At 33.7% G+C, this 17,653-nt stretch overlaps 1 long non-coding RNA gene across 1 annotated transcript in view; it reads right to left on the bottom strand.

Annotated features, from left to right (window-relative positions):
- LOC112133132 (uncharacterized) overlaps positions 1-17,653 on the bottom strand; it is a 42,299-nt gene that overhangs the window by 14,566 nt on the left and 10,080 nt on the right. The window contains exons 2-3 of the long non-coding RNA XR_002914806.2: positions 2,601-2,719; positions 436-618 (exon numbers count right to left, since the gene is read on the bottom strand). This is a non-coding gene — a long non-coding RNA (uncharacterized LOC112133132). The remainder of the gene's footprint in view (positions 1-435; positions 619-2,600; positions 2,720-17,653) is intronic.

Raw genomic sequence — 17,653 nt, 5'->3', positions numbered from 1 at the left:
TAGTTAAGGGAAAATGATAAAATACTATTCTACTGAGGAAAATGTTAAGAACCACAATACATCTGAGTAAAAATAATAATAATCTGAAATTCAAATTAAAAGATCAAAAGTTACATAGAAGGTTGCAGTGCCATACAAGGCATTGAGCGATGTTACATAGCAAATTGTACATGAGATAATAATAGACAGCCAAAATGACAATTGTTCCCTACGCTGCATATCAAAATGCATTATGCTGCCAAGCAGTAAGATCATGATCTCCATATATTAAAAATAAAAGCAGCATATAAGATACACTTGCTCTTAGTGGACTGAAAGGTATGGAATATGTAAGACACTGGTGAGTAAAAACTAATTTATCACTTCTCTGGATATCAGTGATATGTGGTTGGAACTCTGGGGAAGGGGTCAGGTGACAAACGTTAAGCTATTTACCTTCAAAATTCTTCTATGAACTGATGACAATTGTGCTTCAAATCTCCTTTTCTGAGAAATTTTTCTTTGCTTCTCACGTTTTTCTGCAAAGAGTCCCTGCTGTCTAATCATTTCCACTTTGCTTCTTCAAAAACACCAGTCCATATTGCCCTAAGGAACAGTTGAAGTTCCACTTTCTTTTGCCTGTAGAGATATTGATTAGTCCTAAATTATGATTATAGCTTTATTCCGATATATATCTCCGTTCTGTGAAAGGGTCACATGTGCAAAGCGGCCCCCAAACACCACAGGAGCCTAGAAACCAAAGAATGAGGCAGAAACACGCAGTTTGCCAGTAAAAAGTATTTTAATGGTGGAATTTAGAGACAGAAGTGTGGCCTTGGGAGGCAACAAGGCAGGTAGATCTCTACACTATCACCTCCCAGACTTACATTCCATAGGGAATATATTCCCTATGCTTATTCCATACACTTATATTCCATAAGGAAAAGGTATAGTGCTTCAGCAAGACAATTACAGACAACCCTCCAGAACTGGTAAGAATACTATGTACATCATGGCCTATAATTTGTGCAATAACATCAACACTGACATTTCTTACACTGAAGTTTTTAAAGTTTAAGAACTGTAAGGACAAAAAATAACGTAACAAAACCTAGGCAATACCATCCAGGACATATGCATGGCCAAGGACTTCATGTCTAAAACACCAAAAGCAATGGCAACAAAAGCCAAAATTGACAAATGGGATCTAGTTAAACTAAAGAGCTTCTGCACAGCAAAAGAAACTACCATTGGAGTGAACAGGCAACCTACAGAATGGGAGAAAATTTTTGCAATCTACTCATCTGACAAAGGGCTAATATCCAGAATCTACAAAGAATTCAAACAAATTTACAAGAAAAATCAAACAACCCCATCAAAAAGTGGGTGAAGGATATGAACAGACACTTCTCAAAAGAAGACATTTATGCAGTGAAAAAACACATGAAAAAATGTTCAGCATCACTGGCCATCAGAGAAATGCAAATCAAAACCACAATGAGATACCATCTCACACCAGTTAGAATGGCAATCATTAAAAAGTCAGGAAACAACAGGTGCTAGAGAGGATGTGGAGAAATAGGAACAGTTTTACGCTGTTGGTGGGACTGTTAACTAGTTCAACCATTGTGGAAGTCACTGTGGTGATTCCTCAGGGATCTAGAACTAGAAATACCATTTGACCCAGCCATCCCATTACTGGGTATATACCCAGAGGATTATAAATCATGCTGTTATAAAGACACATGCACACGTATGTTTATTGCAGCACTATTCACAATAGCAAAGACTTGGAACCAATCCAAATGTCCAACAATGATAGACTGGATTAAGAAAATGTGGCACGTATACACCATGGAATACTATGCAGCCATAAAAAAGGATGAGTTCATGTCCTTTGTAGGGACATGGATGAAGCTGGAAACCACCATTCTCAGCAAACTATCGCAAAGACAAAAAACCAAACACCGCATGTTCTCACTCATAGGTGGGAATTGAACAATGAGAACACATGGACACAGGAAGGGGAACATCACACACCAGGGCCTGTTGTGGGGTGGGGGGAGTGGGGAGGGATAGCATTAGGAGATATACCTAATGTTAAATGATGAGTTAATGGGTGCAGCACACCAACATGGCACATGTGTACATATGTAACAAACCTGCACAATGTGCACATGTACCCTAAAACTTAAAGTATAATAAAAAAATAATCAGGAGGCTTTCATGGGACTAGAGCTAATCAGAAATCAACAGGGCAGATCAAGGTGGAGCCACTTTTGTCTCCACAATTTCTTTAGCTTCAAGAATACATAATATTTATGGGAAAATCATACACACTATTTAGAATCTGGAAAAGATGTTTAGTCCTGCTAAATCACTACCTTTTTGATTTGGCCAAATCATTTAACCTATGACACTTAGATTTTTTGCCTATAAAAACAGAGATAATAAAGACTTGCTTGTAAAATTATTATGAGTCTTGAAAAAAGTATTTGTGAAAACTATCAGGAACACTTTTAGTGTTAATTTTTCTCCTCTTTCACTTCTTAAAAAATAGTAACTTATGCTTGTATTGAAATACCTCATAAACCCCATAAATATACATGCCTAATACATACCCATTTTTTAAAAAACTTAGTGGAAATAAATTCTATGAATGAGAAACAATAAAGAACTTCATCTGTATTTTCTTCTATGTAATCTTCATGCAGTTGAAATGAAAGTATTTTCACATTGTCTGAAATACAATTTGATTAATTAAAGCAATATTTTTATACTGCAGATCATGATCTCTAAAACTAATGAGATTAATTTTTTTTTATTTCACAGCTAATATTTACCATTATGGTAGTGATAAGATTGGATTCACAATGTTTTATTACTTGGCTCAGAACCAAAATTAGAGACAAAATCATGCGCATGGCTTCTTATGTGAATCATCTTGGCACGATATTAACATCAATAGGAGATGAAAGGCTGATGAAATTCCACAGACCATTGAATCAACAAGCTCTTTCTTATTGAACCTTCCTCAATGATTCTACTGTGAATGATATGAAAAGCATCACAAAATTATTCCTAACTTCAAGTTCCTTTTCTTTTTGAAATAACAACTATTTATCTTGTAAAAACTGACTCATTTTTGCCATTTATCAAAAACATTAAGAGTAGAAAAATAGTAACTGACTAATTTTTAAAGCAAAGATAAAATAAGTATTAAGTGAAACTTACAAAGTCTGTTTCTGTTAAAGGATTTACACTACTATGTGATGGTCATTGAAAGTCAAATATGAATTCCCTTTTTATATAAGGAATCAGCATCATGTCAGACATAGAAATTTGGTATCATTATTTTATTTTTGTGATCAAGTATTTTTCTGATTCAACACCTTACCTTCAATTTGCAAGTTGAATATTAACCTAAACGATGTTGTACAGAAACCTATAAGTGATCTCTATTCTATTTCATTGTTATAAAAGGGAAAAAATTATCTATAAACAGCCATCAAGGAAAAAAAATGAAACACTGTGTCATAAAACAAGCAGTTTGCCCTCACACATGACCTTTCAGGCACGCATCTTGGTCAGGTGTTTTCAAGATGGATCTGACACAGCTTGAGTTTATTGTAGTTGACCACGGCTTCACTCTCCCTGCACTCATTCCTCACTCCTAGGCTGTCAGCAGACCTCCCGTTATCTTCTAGATTTTGATTCTTTTGCACAAGTCAGACACCAGACTTTTACTTCCAAAATCTGAGGAATACATATCAACACTATTAAATCTCTCTCACTGTCCTGGGATTCTATAATGACACCAATCCTGCCATGGTCCTGGGTTTGGCATGTGGGGATTACCATCCTTTTCCCCTCTCCAATGGCTGCGGGTAGGAAAACACCATCATATTCTCTGTTACACAAATATTTGTTTTCAAAGAACTCCTGATTTTGATCAGGCCCTTTCATGGCCCTCCAGCTTTCTCCTATACATAGGCTGGAATTAGGGGTTGGAATGGAGAGTCTAGAACGTATTTTTGGCCACTTTTTAGAGTCTTACCAGGATGCACCAGCATCACTCTTTTGAATGTGTGGCTGTTTAACATCCATTATCATCTATACAGGGACATCAATCAAAACTCTAAGACAACAGGAAAAGTAAATTTAACATTTTTTTCTAAAATTCTATTACGTTCTCATATTTTATCTATGTAGGTATTCTTTTGTTTTATAGGACAATACAATAGGGAAGTTAAATAATTGACCTAATAGCTCACATCTAGAAGGAAGATTTTAAGAAATTCTAATGCAAATCTCTAAACCCCACTACTTTGCAAAAGGTGGAATCTTAGTAGGCACACAGTTTATTGGCATAGTTAAGCTGAGGACCCTCCTCAAGTTTAGGGCAATAAACCTGATTTCCAGTTGTAGATACTGGAGAAAATGGGGCCATTACTATACTCTTAGGCCCATTAATGATTGGTCCCGGCAGGGAATGAAGCTGAGTTCACAAGGTGAAAGACTTCTGGCCTTGTATTAATTGGATAAAGTAAAGCAGTATAAGGCAAATAGTCATTAATGCAGTACCTTATTGGAGGTGGGGAAGAAGCAGTTTGTTATTCTCACAGCACTTTAAGCAAGTGAATTGTATTTGTTTTTCTTTTTCTTTTTGAGACAGAGTCTGTCGCCCAGGCTGGAGTGCAGTGGCGCGATCTCGGCTCACTGCAAGCTCCGCCTCCCGGGTTCACGCCATTCTCCTGCCTCAGCCTTGTGAGTAGCTGGGACTACAGGCGCCCACCACTGCGCCCGGCTAATTTTTTTTTTTTTTTTTTTTTTTTTGTATTTTTACTAGAGACGGGGTTTCACCATATTAGCCAGGATGGTCTCGATTTCCTGACCTCGTGATATGCCCGCCTCGGCCTCCCAAAGCGCTGGGATTACAGGCGTGAGCCACCGCGCCCGGCCAAGTGAATTATAGTTCATGTGGTTTTTCAGAAATAGGAATACTTCACAGATTTTAACTTTCCCATTTCCTTGAGTATTATCATTGTCAAGGACAAAGATAGGCTGATATATGCATATTCCCCCTTAAAAGAAAAGAGTTTGGAAAAGCCTGTTATCATTTGAAGTCTTTATCGAGGAAGCGGGACACTTACACCAATTCCATGGGTGAGGACTTACTATGGTTTGAAAGTCTGTGTCTCCCTTCCAAATCCATATGTTCAAATTCTAACCTTTAAATGATATTATTAGGAGATGGGGCTTTTTCAAAGATAACTGAATTACGAAAAAGAGCCCCAATGACTGGGATTTGTGTCCTTATAAAAGAGACTGCGGAGAGCCAACTAGCCCCTTCCACCATGTAAGGAAACAGTAAGAAGACACTCTCTGTAAGGATCGGCACCCTCACCAGACACTGAATCTGCCAAAACATTAATCTTATACTTCCCAGCCTCCATAACTGTGAGAAATATATACATGTTGTTTATAAGCTACCCAGTTTATGGTATTTTGTTATAGCAGCCTAAATGGACTAAGGGAGAACTTAATCATGGGTTTACATTTAACGGAGAAAGAGGTGGATAATCGGGTATATCTAAGTATTCAAGTACTTGACTACAATACTTGTATTATGGAAGAAGAGGAGACAAGTTATTTTGGGAAAGTAGTATTTGACACTGACTTACACTAAGACAATTGCAAATGAAGACAACTAAGCAGATGGGCAGAAAATACAATAAAGTATGGAGAAAGGACACAACATACAAAGGCAATGGGTGTCCATAATGTAAAATCAGTGACAACCATGTTGGAACTAGGGAGGACAATGATATTTATAACACACATAATAGAGTTAAATATTTGAGAGCAAGGATAAGGTTGGGTAAGTAGGAAATATCCATCTCCAAGAGGTGTTGGAGGGCTTCAAGAAGAGGACGTATGGAATCTGTGTGGTTTAGTGAAAAAAACAAAATCTAAAATAAAACTTGAACAAAGAATACAGAGAAGTGGATTCCAGCAATAGTATCATTTTTGTCAATAACATAGATAAGTCAGTCTTTCCAAACCTCAATTTCCCCATCTATAAAATGAATATACTATATTCCAATATTATTAAGGCTCTTCTCAGCTATGTTTTCAGCTGTATAAAAAAGAATCTATATAGAAAAGGATACGTTTTGCTTGGAATAACAAGCTAGGAGCATTATTTTAGGAAGTCTGGTTGTATAATAAAGCATTTCTCAAGGCAGAGAAAATAACAAAGTTGACACTGTAAAATTTTGTTTGCATTAAAGATAGACATAAAAAATTCTATAGTAGGATGATGAGAGGAAGATTTGAAAGGAATAACAAACTTCTAGAGCTGTGCTTCCTAATATGGAAGTCATTAGCAACATGGTGATTTTATAAAAATTGAAGACCTTTATTGAGGTATAATTGACATCTAATAAATTGTATGTGTTTAAGGCATACAATTTTGATGAATTTTGACACCACAATCAAGATAATGAATGTATGCATCATCAGCCCCCACCAAAATTTTCCTTCTGTTCCTTCATAAACCCTTCCTTCTACCCCTCGTCATTGCCTTCCATTCCCAAGCAACTACTGAACTGTTTTCTGTCACTAAAGGTAAATTTGCATTATTTAGAATTTTATAGAAATGAATCACACAATTTTTCCTTTATAAAATGTAGCATTTTTTACTTTATACAACTATTTTGAAATTCATCTACGTTTCTGTTCATGTCGATAGACCGTTCCTTTATATGGCTGAGACGCACTCCATCATATGAATGTACCACAGTTTGTTTTTCCATCCACCTCTTGATGGACTTTTGCTTTTTCTTTCTTTCATTTTTTGGCTATTATAATGGACACAGCTATAAATATCTATGTATAATTCTTATTTTTTAATCTTTTATGTAAAAACTCGGTTGTATACTTGCTGGATCATATGATAAGCAAATGTTTAGCTTCTTTAGAAACTACTGGACTTTTTTAAGTGGTGGTACCATTTTTCAGTCCCACCACCAAAATATAGGACTTCCAGTTAATCCATACCTTTGTCAACATGTGACACGTAAATCTGTTTAATTTCAGCCATTCTGATAGGTTTGTAGTGGTATCTCATTATGATTTTAATTTTTTCCCTAATAAATACTGATATTGAGCATCTTTCCCCATTCTTGCTAGCCATGAGTTTATCTCCTTTAAAGCGTCTACTCAAATATTTTGCACACTTTAAAGTGGTTTGTGTGTTCCATTATTATGGGGTTTTGAGGTTGTGTGAAATATTCTACATTTAAGCCTTTGCAGATGTGTAATTTGCACATAGTTTTTCCTGGTTTGCAGCCTCTCTTTCCATCCTCTTAACACTGACTAAATAAGTCAAATTTGTAAATTTGTTACCTTATAGATCATGGTTATATTATCACATCTAAGAAATCATTGGCTAACTCAAAACCACAAAAATTTTCTCCTATGTTTTTGTCTAGAGATTTTATAACCTTAAGTTTTGCATTTAGTTCTACAATCCATTTTTATTTAATTTCTGCTCTTGGTGCTTTGTAATAGATCAAAAGTAATACTTTTGCATATGAATATGCAATTGTTTCAGCTGCATTTGTTGAAAAGACTATCTTTTCTCCACTAAATTGCCTTTGTAACTTTGCCATAAATCAGTTGATCATATACGTGTGGATTGGTTTCTCTACTCTTTGTTCTATTCCATTGACCTATTTGTCTGCCTTGATTGCTATAGCTTTATGATAAGTGTTGAATTCACATAGTGTAAGTCCTCCAATTTTACATCTCTATATAAATTTTAGAACCAGCTTACCATATGTTTCAAAAACAAAAACAAACACAACACTTACTATCAGGAGCTTTGGCATCTAAACAATATTGACTCTTATAATCTATGAACACAGTGTATCTCTCCATTTATTTAGATCTTTTTAATATTCCCAGCAATATTTTCTACTTTTAATTATACAGGTCTTGCAAATATTTTGTAATATTTATCACTAAATATTTTATATTTTTGATACTACTCTATGGAGACATTGTAAATGGGTGTTTTCTAAGCAGAATGTATATAGCAGTACTAAACGAGTAAAATGTACATGATACAATGTTTCATCAATTTATTCTTCTCAAGGGTCTCTTCCATTTGTTAAAAATATATTTTTAAAAACATTAAAAGTTTCTTGTATTAATTGTCAAAATAACTTGTCATTATTTTCAAGCCACCTGGGAGTTATGATTTACATAAGAATGGCTCTAAATACATCAATCCCTTGTTCAGTGTTACTGAAACTCTTTCACTTCATGGCGTAATAGAAAGTAATCATGTTGGTATGGCATGCTACCATACAGGAGCAGAGCTGGGAAGATTTATGGGATTGCAGAAAATAGATTCATTACGTTTCTATTACATAATTAAAATAAAGTGGAAAATATTAGAAAATATATTAAATATAGAATTCCCATGACATTTCCAAATAAGAGCTTCTATTTTCAATGTAGTTTACAAGACAATTTTTTTTTCTTTTTTTTCTTTTTCTTTTTTTTTTTTTTTTTTTGAGACAGAGTCTCACTCTGTCATCAGGCTGGAGTGCAATTGTGTGATCTTGGCTACTGCAACATCCACCTCCCAGTTCAAGTGATTCTCCTGCCTCAGCCTCCCGAGTAGCTGGGACTACAGGCACACACCACCATGCCCAGCTAATTTTTGTATTTTTAGTAGAGACAGGGTTTCACCATGTTGGTCAGGAAGGTCTCAATCTCTTGACCTTGTGATCCACCCACCTCGACCTCCCAAAGTGCTGGGATTACAGGAGTGAGCCACCATGCCCAGCCTACAACACAATATTTTATTTGTAATAGTACTCTAGATATTTGCATCACAATTGATACATTATATATAAATAATTATCTGCCTTTGTGTAAGTTTCATTTTTTATGTGTACCTACTTCTGTGTATTAACTATTAAAGAAATTTGATAACTAGAGTACTAAAGCCATAAAGAGGGGAAGATTTCTGTAGCACTGAATCTATAAGTAGTTCTCTTTAAGTGGAAAGTCAGAGGTGTATAAAATATAGCCAACTAAAAAAAGGAAACATGAGCAATGACAGAGACCTATAGTAGGCATATTTCAGAAGACCTCACCAGGGTAGATTAACTGAGAAAGAACTATATCTTTAGTCATAGTAGTTTAGTTTCCTTAAACAAAAAAGAAAAATAGCATGAGCAATATAAACACAGCATGCAAATGACAGGACGCTCAAAACAATGCACACTACTCAATGACCATTTTATGAGTGCTTCTGTTTTTCCGATTTTCATTTGGGATATAAAATATCTATCTACTGTTTTCAAGTAGATTTGTCCAATTTAGCTAACTCTCCTCTAAGTATTTGACTCAGTAATGAAACTAAGAGCTTATATTATAAAATTTAAAAACAAATTTATTAAAAATGACTAAATATATAGTGGAATAAACTATGTATATTTAAATAATGAATTTATAAATTGTATTCAGGAAATGTCAGTGTACTTCTGTGTAAAATTTGTTGATTCACTGGCATTTTCTTTATTATTTTATAATGAACTATATTTCAACCAGCGGTATACATTTCATTTCTTCCTTCTGTTGTTGTTTTTTTAATAGGCTTTATTTTTTGGAGAAGTTTTAGGTTTATAGAAAAATTGAAGGAAGCAACAGAGACTTCCTCGCATACCCTCTACCACCGTATGTGCATAGGATCAACATCCTCCGCCAGAGGATACATTTGGTAGAATAGATAAACCTACATTGATACATCATTATCATTCAAAGTCAGTGGATTACATTAGGGTTCATTCTGGGGTTGCACATTCTATGGATTTGGATAAATATATAATGAACCTGTGTGCGCTGTTAAAGTACCATACGGAGTAGCTTCACTGCCCTAAAAATCATCTTTCTCTCCCCAAACTCCTGATATTTGTAGTTCTTTCAGATTGGCTTCTTTCACTTAGTAATATGCAGTTAAGGTTCCCACATGTCTTTTCATGGCTTGATAGCTCCTTTCTTTTTAATACTGAATGATATTCCACTATCTGAAGGTACCAGTTTTTCTGTCAAGTTTTGGCAATTATGAATAAAGCTACTATAAACATCCATTTATAAAGGAATTTTCAATTCCTTTAGGTAAATACCAAGGAGGATGATCATATGGTAAAGTTATATTTAGTTGTGTGAGAAACTGCCAAACTGTCTCCCAAAGTGGCTGTGCCATTTTGCTTTCCCACCAGCAAGGAGTGAGAGTTTCTGTTGCTCTACATCCTCATTCATTCCAGCACTTCACCCTCATCTTAAAATGTGCCCATTTTCCTGAATCCAGAGGCATTCTAGATCAATCTCTTCAAAGAAAACCGCCAGTCTACTGCTAGGCATGGCTTAAAAAAATAGGAAGAGCAGCAAATTATAACATTGCTCAAAGAGCTTTTCATTTCATCATCTCTCTAATTTTCTGAACTGTGACTCTAAAAATCAGTGTTTGCTTTTTAAATCTTGATAGAATTAAAATTTCTTAAGAGCTCAGCTTTTTGCTTCAACTTCTTATGTTTTGCTTTTTTGTTTATTGTTGTTATGGTGATCACACATCAGATCACACACTACTATATACTCCTTTTAGTAATCTATATCAAAATCTCTACATAAGGAGGACTACAATCAACGTATTTATAAGCTCTAACAGCCTTCTTGCAATATGTTATAAATATAGGGACTGTGATAAACAGTGAGAATGTCTCCAGTAAAGATATCAACAATTTTAATGTGACAATATGTAAGTTGTTAGCTGCTATTAAATAAAAAGAAAACACAGTCTATAAGCAAACACACCACATTGATTTTTGTAAGTTGAAAGTGCTAAAACATATTCTCAATACTTTTCATTAATTATGTGGTTAATTGGAACTTTAAGAAATATTACATTGAAAAACTATCTAGTTTCCTGAAAATGCTGATGTTAGAAACAAATAACTCAGGAAGGGAATTGTGTGGCTATGTTTGCATTAGACATCTCATCCCAGGGGCATTATAAACATGTTCAACAAGTACCATTTCTGTCATGCTAGTGTTACCTTTCACTGTAGTTGAGACATCTGACAAGCAAAGCCTCCATGCTAGACTACACAAACTCTCTAGACACCTTAGGCTTTCAACAATCTTAATCTTTCTTGTTGAATTTCAAAAGAGTTCCAATAAATCAGAAAACCCAGTGGGGTTTTCCTTCTCCCTACACATTACACAAACAAGAGTCATATTATTGCTTAGTTAAAAAGGATTAGTGATTATGCCACCTACCTTTATTTTTGTTATTTTTGTTTAAACAATATTTTTATTCTCAAATGAAATAAATTTGAAAATTCTTATCTTAGCTCTAAGCTGAACCATATCACAACACAAATAATTCAGTTTTTCATTTGTTTTGATTTAATGTACAGGACAATAGTCTGAAAAAACATGATTTGGTTACATTAGAGATTAAAACTGATGCTTTTTCTTTGATACTGTTTAGAGTAATATGACTTTGAATAATATCTATATAACACTTCTCTGTCATCTTTCAGCTGATACACCACTACCAATACCCTCATCCAGCTTACTATCACCTTTTGCTTGAATCAAGAAAATGGCGTCATAATTAGCCTTCCCACAAATTTCCTCGAATCAATTTTCCATCCTAAGTATCTTTCTAAAATCCTAAACTAATATATCATTCTTCTCCTTGAAACCTCCAATAGCTCCACGTTGCTTTTATAACTGAATTCTTTTAATCTGCCCCTGTGATCTTTATAAAACTGCTAGAGGTCCTCTTTTTGTTGTTAGAGTTGCCTCATTTCTTTCCAGTATGAATTTACATACAGCATATATTATTCCCTATGCTTGGACAAAGCTGCCCTCTCCTTCATTCAATATCATCTTTCTACTCCTTCCTTAAAACCTCAGTTTAAATGGCCCATGATAAGGAAAATGTTTCCTAACCTTTGAGACTTTCAACTTCCCAATCATATGATTAAATAATTAATTAATTACTAGTAATTTCAAATAACTGCTAATAACTGTAACAGGTATTAATATATAACAAGTTGTATATTTGGCTGGTTGATGTCCATCATCCATGCTAAAAATTTCTTTGAGGCCAGGTCTTTGTCCGTTTCATCATTGCACCATCACTACCCTGCAGAGTAGAAGCTCAATAAATATTTCTTGAATCTAAAAATGTATACTGTGCATAAATCCAACCTACAGCCATGGCAATATCAGTACTAAACTAACTTGTAATTACCATTTTTAATGTTCCCAAAGAGCTCTGTCACAGAGTAGTTAGCTGGCCCATAATGCATAATTAGTAGTGTTCAAGACACATGCCTTCTACTTCCACCACTATTTAAAAAATAATGCTTCAATAAAATGAGCAAGAGCGACATCAATGAGAGAATAACTTTGAAACCTCTCTAATTTTGCAAAGCTACACAGTCAAAGTACTAAGCACCTTATCATTAGTTAAAATTAATTTGTTATACATGTCATAATATTATGATTGAGGACCAGCAATGTAGATTATAAATACTATGAAGTGACTTGCAGAGTAAATCTTGTTTTCAAAATATTTAATAAAAATTATTATAAACTCTTTTTTAAACACTCACATTTTGCCCTGAATTCTTTATTGCTACTAGGTAAGAAGAGTAAATAAAAATGACAATATTGCAATTAGCCTGCAAGTTTTATAAATTGCATTTTGTGTATAACTTTGGGAGGTGGCAAATAATATATGACTTTTCTAAGAACCACTGCCCTTAATCTGTTAATACATAAGAGTAAAGGTAAGAGGAAAGAAAGCTAGTAAGTAATGGAGTTCCTCATGAGACTCACAGCAGCAAAAATCAATCCAAGGCAGAACACAAACTAATCGAAGTATTCTAAGAAAAAAAAATGATACGGAGAACTGGGTGTTACCAAATTGTTGGAAATGCTGAAGTTACCTTAGAATGAATCCCATGATCATGCAAAACTGGCCTACCAGAGATACCTCCGAGGCCATTGAAGGCATCAGTTCATAGACACAAAATGATATCTTCAATCCAGGAAATAAAGAACATACATGAATATGCCACTGGCACTGCATAGCCAACAAACCAAGGCCAGAGGATGAACAAGGGAATACTGCTACATATAAAACTTAAATTTTCACAACTCTGCTTACCAGCAGAAAGAGCCAAAGAGATGGGAATATGGATTCTGCCTCTCTTCTGTCCATTTAATTGCAAGCAAGAACATCTAAATAATAAATATTTTGCATTTTAAATCTTAAGCATCCACCATAGCTATGAATTGGTGCATATGTATTTAAGTCTACTAAATGGAGAAAATAGCTCTTCTGGAAAACTGAATTCAAATATTAACAATGTAACCCTTTACAGGACACCTTACTTAAGCAACCAGGTGAGGATGGCTATACTTCTATGCTGAAAGTACTGTTATTCTTCAGTGGCTTTAGTTCTAAACGTGTGTGTGTGTGTGTGTGTGTGTGTGTGTGTGTGTGTGTTAGGTGAAGGAATAGTAGGTCTTACAAATATTATTCTATTCACTACTGATCTGACATTCTCCTTTTAAAATGTCATGACTACATTACTATCAATGTTATTAATGCCTTATTTAAAGCTGTACTAGCACCTATTATTCTTACCATTTCTAAAGGTATATTATCCACCAGGATGCACACACACAGACAAAAATACATATATTTTAATTATTTCCAATTTATGTATCCCCACATTAACTAGTGATCTTTATTAATTTCACATAAAAAATGAGGAAACAGAGACAGCAAGCAATTTTCTTGATGACACTCAGGAAAAAGTAAAAAGTGGCCACACAAATTCAAAACTAAATCGATATATCCCTGTTAGGCTAAAACATCACATTCTTAAAACTCAAAGTAGTTTAACATATAATGCTACTGATACCATACCTAATACTATTAAACATAACATGAAAGAAAATTGAGTTAAAGGATATGGAAAGAGATATTTGAGACCTTTATGTATAATACCTAACTAATAAACTTTTCTGAAACTTTTCTGATAGTGAACACAGAAAGGGCTTGTTAGGTTGTGAAGGTTGCAAGTTAGCCTCATAAAATTAAGTGTCATCTGCAGACTAACAATATATGCTACAGAATTAAATATCTTTCTTGGAAAGGTAAAGCCAGAATAAAATGTAATGCAAAAATATTATCTAAAATGAGTATGAATAAAAAAAGAGCTCTGTATTATTGAAAATATCACAATATTTACATGTGCAATTTAAGTTCAATATATTTAACTCCATGGAAAAAATGTTTATTATATACAGTTTCAGAGAGAATAGAAAAATGAAATGGGAATTAGCACTAATTATTTCACTTAAAAATATTTATTAATATATTCCAGATATTATCTTGAGCAAAAAGAGATAAAAAAGTGGGCAAAAGTAGATATTGCCCTTACCTTCACAAATGTCATATTGGTAAGAAACTAAGATTTTAATTAAATTATCACAAATAAATAGAAAATTATAATTATGGTAAATGTATAAACATAAGGTACACAATTGTATGAAGCCATATAAAAGACACCTGACCTCATTTATCCATTTAAGAAGAGTTACTTCAAGACAGATATTTACTTAAAAATTTACTCAGTGGAGGTTTGGGGAAGCAGAAAAGAAATACCTGGTAAAAGAAGTAATAAGGAACTCACAATAAAAATTTTAAGGGCCACTTTAACAATATAAAAAATTATTCGTTTATCTTTCTCTATGTGATACAAATAGTTCCTCAGTTGAAGAATGGAGAGTGATTAAAAACACACACACACTTACCCTTAGATGATATGTATATAAACAGTAATACATATATCTGCACATATATATGCATTTCAAATGGAATAATAGTCAAAACATGAATGTGGGTAAATTGTCATTATTGTTCTATGCTTCCATATTTCTGAGAAAATGCAATAAGTGGTAGATATTATTTCAAAATTCAAGAAGCTTGGAGGGAAAGAGTTATGGCTCTGCAGTCTTAATAGTAAACAATAGCTCCAAAAAGTGGCCAAAGAGGATTTTAGTCTTTTATATATATATATATATATATATATATATATATATACACACACACACAAATAAATATATATCACATATATAATTAGTATGTAATATTAACTATATATGTGGCATATATTTGTTTATTTTTTATATATTTGTTTTTTAAAACATTAATGTAATTAATTTAATAACTCAAAATAGGCTGGAGTGCAGTGGCACACTTTCAGCTCACTGCATCCTCTGCCTCCTGGGTTCACTATTCTCCTGCTTAACACCCCCAAGTAGCTGTGACTACAGGGTCACACCACGCCCGGCTACTTTTTGTCTTTTGGCTAATTTTTGTATTTTTAATGGAGACACAGTTTCGCCATATGCCTGGGCTTGTCTTGAACGCCTGGACCCAAGTGACCCTCCTGTCTTGACCTCTCAAAGTGCTCAGATTAAAGGCATGAGCTACTGCACCTGGACAGAGCTTAATATTTTTTAAATATTCATTTTATTGAAAAAATTATTGAGTAATGCTTGGAAAGATAAATCTGGCTACCTATTAAATATTGATTACTTCATGCTTTAATAAATATTTTATGATGCACATGAAATAATAAACAAAGTTTCAACTTGTTAAATTCAAATTACTAATTATTGCATTAATATTTTATATATTCCTATAAATTTTTGCCACACTCCCATGTGTGTGATTGCCACTGTTCACAGCCCAGGTTTAATTAAAGAATTCAAGACTTGTTTATAGGGCTATACAATTTTCAGTTTTATAAACTTCCACTTTTCCAGTGAATGGTTGCGACAGAAAAAATGTATGATAGAGACTTTGCAACCTGAGACACATGCACAATTTTTGAACACCACTAACTTCTTGAGCAAATCATTTATTTTATCTCAGCTACAGTTTTGCATCTGAAGAATAGACATTCTAACACTAAAATTCAGGGTTGTTTGGGGGATAAAGAAGCTTTTAAATTACCTGCCATCCTTGAAGTGCTTACTAAGTTTGCCACAATAGATGCAATATGGTGAAAAGAGAATTAGATGGGAGATAATAAGATTTTGGTTTAGTCCTAACAAAACAATCATTAGCTATTTGATTCTTACATATGACACCTTCTGAGAGCCTGTTTCTTATTTGCTAAATAGAAAGAATAAAACTTGTCCTGCAGTTTTGTGAGCATCAGATGAAATAATATATGACAAAAAGCAGCAAAACTAAGCAGAAGCAGTCAACGCTTTTCACACGTGGTCCTATGAGAGCTATTCTCATGCTGTTGTGTAAGTATGCATTGCTTAGCCAAGGAAATAACCAAAAAGCAATAGGTAAGCTAGGGCTACTTGATAAAACTCCAAGTATTTTGGGACAAAAATCACTTCCACTAATTTCTACTCCCTCATCTAACATAGCTCATGACTTTATCCTTGCTTGAAATCGCCCCCCACAGGAAGGAAAGAAGTGGCATCCAAAGAAACTCATGTAGTATTTTGCACTGGGGTCAATTTTCACTGGTTATTCACTGATGTGAGAGTGTTATATTCATTTGTTATTCTTATGATTAGGTCCTATTACTTTATCTACTAAAAATGAGAGTTTTCATTTTGTCAACAGGATGATGATAATTTCATTTCAATCTTTATTTTTATCAATTTTAAAGGCAAGTGGAATACATGTAAATGTGTTTTACTTTCGAAAACAAAAGACATGAGTACAGTTGATATACTGCATAAAACAGTAAAGTTTTGTGTTTATATTATTTAGATATATCACTTTTTAAATGATATTTGAAATCTGTATGAAAATTACAAGAGAAAATGATGAAGAAAACAAGTGAAAATAACTGCATTGTTCTAAATTGTTGTAATTTAAATAAACATAATTTGTCTTAGTTTAAAATATTTTATATACCTATTTAATGTAGCATATGATTAAATGATAACAGAACTCTTTGCTCCATCTTATTTCAAATTACTACTTTGATACATACACAATTGTGCATTCATGCACACATCACACACAGTATCAAATAACTGTCATTGTCATTATATGTAATATAATCTACTGGCAATACTGGTCTATCTAAGACTACATTTTTCTTAAAAAAGCATACAGCCCTTGTTTCCCTTTCTCTGCAGATTATAATGTTGCTTGAAATATGCCAGCAATTTCAACTTTGTGCTAAAAATAGGAAGAAAAGAAGAAAGCAGAAGAAAAAAGAAATTTGGAAGACAAGAGATTTAACCAAAAAAGAAACTATAAATTTCTGACTCCATTGTATGTGCTAAAAATCCCTGTTGTGCACACTTTATACATTGAGATTTATTAATATTCAGGATGCCTAAATGGAAGTAGATATGCATAGTAAAATTTAAGAATAGGATATTTATAAAAAAAGAATCCTCTAGTGACTTGACACCGTTTCACATTTTATCCTTGACCAAAATGAATGAACATCAGTTTTCCTGGGCATTATAATTGATTAATGCTAGATCAATTGCAGCAAGATACAGAATACATGAAGAT

This window comes from Pongo abelii, chromosome 1, assembly GCF_028885655.2.
Source record: "Pongo abelii isolate AG06213 chromosome 1, NHGRI_mPonAbe1-v2.0_pri, whole genome shotgun sequence".
Classification (NCBI taxonomy): domain Eukaryota; kingdom Metazoa; phylum Chordata; class Mammalia; order Primates; family Hominidae; genus Pongo; species Pongo abelii.
The sequence above is the reverse complement of the archived record's forward strand: the minus strand, read 5'-3'. Positions and strand labels throughout refer to the sequence as shown.